The 5,774-nt window shown below is 32.8% G+C and overlaps 1 long non-coding RNA gene across 1 annotated transcript; it reads left to right on the plus strand.

The window, feature by feature from the left end:
* Nucleotides 1–5,506, plus strand: LOC116549666. Its single transcript, XR_004267990.1, has 3 exons — nt 1–31; nt 213–342; nt 2,606–5,506. It is a non-coding gene; the product is annotated as an uncharacterized LOC116549666 (long non-coding RNA).
* Nucleotides 5,507–5,774: the final 268 nt, after the last annotated feature.

Raw genomic sequence — 5,774 nt, forward strand, 5'->3', positions numbered from 1 at the left:
TATGTGCAGATCATGCAGGATTGCTACATAGGTACATACATGGCAATGTGGTTTGCTGCCTTTCTCCTCGTACTTTTAAATGATTTGTTATACTTAATATGTAAAAACAATAAATGCATTTTTAAAATTGTTAAATATAAAATAGATATTCAAATGTATTGTGCAGAGTACATAAAACTTACATATCTCTAACCAAGCTTCCTTATTGAAAGAGCCACGTAAACCAGACTCCAAATTTCCAATTTGCTCTTTCTCCTCCGAGACACTGAGGAAGGAAGACTCTGTAGAGGTTGCATTCTTCTTTGCTGCAGTAAGCAATAAACTAAGCTTTGTGTTATGCAGGTATGTGTGTGTATATATGCATACATATGTAGCATAAAATCTATATAAAGTATATATAAAATATATACCACTATATATACTACTAGTATATATACTATATATAGTACAACTAAATATAAAGAAACTGCTTTAAATAATGATAGTAACTAATATTTTGAATTTGTCTTCAAATTTTACATGAGAAGGAAATCATAAGTTATAGAGTCTTTTAAAGTTCATCTTTTTGGTATGATGGGAAATAAATTGCTCAATAAATTTTGATTTAAATTCAGTGTGATCCCAACTAGTAGTAAATATGATCCATGATACCTTCTTTTAACTTGATAAATACAATGTTTTTACTTTTTAAAAAACTGTCCAACAATTTGGATCCTTATATTCTGGCCCTTAATTTTTTGTGATTCCAGAGTTATACTCATCACCACTTCTCTGGGTTTACTTTTCCAGGAGTCTGGTAAGACTTAACATTAGGCTCAGATGTAAAGTTTTCCCTAAATATAGTAGATAATGCAGATAGGCCTGCAGCAATGAATTTGATGTTGTGTTCTGGGGTGTTTTAGAAATTTTTGAAAATTTAGAAAACAGAAAGTAACCTAATTTTCATATGTTATCTATACTCTATGGTTATTCACAAAGAAAATTACCCAATATTTTAAAAGAGAGTTTATTTCCTTCGCATTTTTCTCACTTACCTTGGCAATCTTTTTAAAATTTAATTAAATTAAATTAATTTATTTTTGAGACAGGGTCTTATTCTATTGCACAGGCTGGAGTGCAGTGGTACGATCACGGTTGACTTCATCCTCAACCTCCCAGGCTCAGGTGATCTCACACCTCAGCCTCCTGAGTATCTGGGACTACAGGCATGCACCACCATGCCTGGCTAGTTTTTGTATTTTTTTAGAAATGGAGTTTTGTCATGTTGCTGAGGCTCAGGCTGGTCTCAAACTCCTGGGCTAAACTAATCCACCCACCTTAGCCTCCCAAAATGTTGGGATTACAGGCATGAACCGCCATGCTTGACCAAATATTACTTTTTTAACTGACAAATAATAATTGTATATATTCATGCAGTACATAGTGGTGTTTGAATATACATATGTGTAGTGATCAGATTAGGGTGATTAGCATAAGCATTGTCTCAAACATTTACCATTTGTGTTGGGAACATTCAATATCCTCCTTCTAGGTATTTTAAACTATGTTTTGTTATTAACTATAGTCATCCTACAGTGGTATAGAACATGAGAACTTGTTTCTGTTATCTAGCTATAATTTTTTATTTTTCAGGGATTCTATCAGTGTAGAATACTGGGCTAGGGGTGTTTATTTCACAAAATTTCATTGCAGAGAGAGCAAATAAGGTCTACTAAATATTTGTAGATTTTATTTTCTGCTAAATAACAAGCAGTTTTCACTCATTTGAATTTATGACATTGAAACAGCATTGGCAGATCACAAGGTCTTTGGTGATGTCAGTGGAAACAGATTTACATGGTTTTGGTTTGCGCCCCAAAGCTTATGAATACATTCTTTGCCAGTGAGATACACATGTGAAGCACATGAGCAGGTGAAAGTGTGATTACATGGTTGTCTCTTCCTTTGCAACCATGATTTATTCCTTCCATGATGCAGTGAACATCTGTTTTATGTTTGAAGATTTTTCAAAATAAATTTATTAATTTTACATGTTACTAAGTAGAACTAATCATCTAAATTACAAAAACATTATAAAATGATATAACTACACAAATTCTTCTATCATTTTTCTAGACAACTTAAACATAACAACACTAATTGTTAGAGAAAAATGTGCCTTAAGAGAGTACTTCACTTGCATAAGTAATAACCTAAATGTTCATCTATAATAAATGGGGCATTTTATGTCTTCTGATTCTGGCTTAGAAGTACTGGTCTGCTAGATGGTCACTGTGAATATCTATGCTACATTATCTCCTCCTCTGCCATTCCTAGAAAGCTTGTGCCATCTACAATGTATTTTTCTTCAAGACAGATAGGTAGGCAACAGGGAAGATTTTACATTTTACATGGAAGATTTTTTTTTTTTTCTGATGACAAAACTGAGGCTGTTGTTGAATCTTTAAATTATTGTCAAATTTGGACAACATGTCTGGTCCATATCTCTTCGAGATCAACACTGTTCTGAGAATGTCATTGGAACCATTAAAATGGCCACTTTCCTTTCAAAATTTTCAGATCAACAAATATTTATTAACCTTCTTTTGTTTTCTGAGTGTTCCAGGCAGTTTTGAAGAAATTGAAAGGTCTGTCACTACTTTTGGTGGACATAGCCTAAGGAGGATACATTCTCAATGAGCTACATTTTTGAATAAATACCTCCTATTCAATACAGGTAGAATTGCCAACTTACTTGCTTCTGAACAATAGAATCTGTCTAAAGAGATGGCACATCACTCCTTTGACTAGATTACACACATGGCAAATGTGAAGGGGTTTTGCATGTGTTAAGTACAATTGATATTGTATGAATCATAAGGTAGATTAACCTTGGCAGACCTGATACAGTCATATGAAAGCCCTTAAAAGACAAACTCAGCCCTTTTGTGAGACTCTCCTTCAATGGTTTTAAAGAAGTTGTTACATTGTGAGAGAGCCTTTGAGAGGTCATCAGTTATCAATGAGAAAAAACTTGAAAAATAAAAATTGCCTGTGGTAGCATGTATTTTATCCTTTTTGGAGGAATTAAGAGTATGGACATAGCTAGGGGATCATAAAATTTATTATTCAACAAGGACACATTGAAATGAAAGAAGGAAAGGTGAAAAATTAAATTGGAACGACAGGAGGGTACCAGGACTTCTCTTGGCAAACCAGACTTAGTATCAGCATCTTAGTCACTCCTGTTATAAAGTACCTCCCAGGTAATAGGTACAATGCTTTCGTATGTTCATTTGCTGTCTCTAAAGATTGGTTATTTAAAATTAGACTGTTCTACCCCCATTGAAAAGTTTTAACCTAAAAAAAATGTCATTGGTCATTCTAAATCTATTTAAATTTCAACTGAGAAAACCAGTGTTTTATGCTCTAATTTTAGATGTCTTATTATAGCTGTGTAGTGTTTCATCTTTTACACACACAGTCTGACTTTATTTCCGTTGCTCCTTTACCAGTTGCTTTAAACACATTCTTCTTAGCTCATCGTAACCTCTCTTTTGTTTTCCTTTTTGTTTCTTTTTATTTTGGAGACAGTGTGGTATAGGAATTAAAAGTGCAGTGCTGGATTCTGACTGCCTTGGATCAAATCTTGGCTCTACTATTTATGATCATTGACAACTTAATTCATCTTTCTGTGCCTCAATGTTTTCACTTGTAGTTATGAATAAAAAGGGAGATTTAAGAAGTATCTGCTTCATGGCTTGTAGAAAGATAGTGTTGGGCACATAGTTAAGCAGTCAATAAATACTAATTCTCATTATTAGTTCCCTTTTAATAAAGGTTCCAAGCAGGCCAATTCACTTAGGTTTTGTAGTGTAACATAACTTTTTTTATAACTAAGAAAATAAAATTAATGCTTTCTAAAAATTAACTCGCTAGCTTAAAAGGAAACCTGCTTGGTATCTTCTGACAAATGATTCTCTTTAGGCTTTGTTTGGCTCAAAGAATAATGTGGTAATATGCTATTAATAATGATATCACTAAATAAACATTGGTCATCATTCAGAATAAGTTTGATAAAATAATTTAAATGTGAGAATATCACTGCATTGAATAACTTCAGCTATAAACTGGTATTCTGTTTTCTTTACGTAAGGTAACTATCTGCTGATTTTATCAGTCATTGAATAGAGGCATTAGTTAAGTAGATAGAGATTAAAAAGTCCCCAAGTCCTTAACCAGTTCTCAAGGAAATGATTTTAAAACAAAGAACTATGGCAATGGAAAAATGTCTGCAAATTAAAGCCAAAACATACTTCCGTGACTTTGGTCTTTAGAGACTAAAATTCCATCAGGATTAACTGACTGAAGTTCTAAGCATGTTTAATAGTTCTGAATCAAGTTCAAGTATTCACATTTACAATCAGTGCCCTAGAATTAGATATGGTTAATCTGACAATCAAGTTCAATGGAAAAATCATTTCCATGAGAACCACAGCACTGCTGAGTATGGCATATCGCCTTTGGAAGGTGGATACATATCCCATGAAATACACTTTAGATGACTCTATAGTAAAAATTTAATAAGCCTGGCTAGAGAATGTTCACTATGATTCATTTTGCTAATTTGGTACATTTGCTCAAATTTCCATTAAACTAAACAAAGATCCAGTTACTCAATTACCAAAATATTCAGTTTTATGTTTCCAGAAAAAAAATGCAAGGGAAAAATGAAGGTGATTCTTGAGATGTGAGTCAAACATCTCTCAATATTTTGGAAAGGTGAGTCACCTCTTGGATATATTGTTTTCGGTTACATCATTTGGTATAGAAAAAACCAATGATGACATAAAACAGAAGCAAAGTAATCTTCAAAGGAGAAAGTTAAGCAATTTTTTCTTTCTTTCTTGCATTTGTTGGTGAACTTGGATAAGCCCATATAAGAAGATATTACATATCAAAATAAGTTGAGAAATGACTCTTGGATTCAAGCTTCGTATCCACAGGACAAAGTGAGCTAAAGAACCGAACAATTTTCCAAAGAATCTACAAAGTATGAATACTGTAAATAGAAAATTCAGATCCTAGCCCTCCTTCTGAGATGGGCAAATGATTCTTCTCTTTTCTTTGTTTGAATAGCATAGGCATAAATTTCATAGATATTATGAATAATTATCCAATTAAATATTATTTAATTTTAATTTTCAATATTTTTCTCAGTTGCTTTGTATAAGATTTAAAGGTGTTTCCAACTTTCTTCTGGGTAGTTCTACACAGTATTCTCCACAGGCACTTCAAATTTTACATGTCAATTTAATTTGTTATTTCTTTTGTGGTCACACTTAATTTGCCTTCTATGTTCTAAACTATAGTCAACAATATCACCATCCGCTCAATAGATAAAGAATATTAAAAATTGTAGAGGGAAGAAACTTATTTAGCTTCAATTAAACCATGGTTTTCCAATCACAGTTTTTTTTTTTTTTTTTTTTTTTTTTTTTTTTTTAGAAAATACTCATTAAGACTTTACCAGTATAAAAATTAAAACTCTTACAAATAATGTAAGATCCTACACAATCGGACTTCTGTTATTTCACTAATTCATTTCCTACACCTCTCTGTCCTCACTCACACCTCTCCAGTCCCACTGGACTCCTCCAGGGACTGGTTTGAATTTACTCTGAGACTGCATTTTGAACATGTTGCTAGATGACCCTCAGACAATAATTTGAAGGGAAGGCAGCTTCATGTTTACTTTAAAAGTGTGAGGCAAGTAAAGCTTCCAGAGCAATAGG

This window comes from Sapajus apella, unplaced genomic scaffold (genome assembly GCF_009761245.1).
Source record: "Sapajus apella isolate SASKATOON/1434 unplaced genomic scaffold, GSC_monkey_1.0 scaffold6, whole genome shotgun sequence".
Taxonomy (NCBI): domain Eukaryota; kingdom Metazoa; phylum Chordata; class Mammalia; order Primates; family Cebidae; genus Sapajus; species Sapajus apella.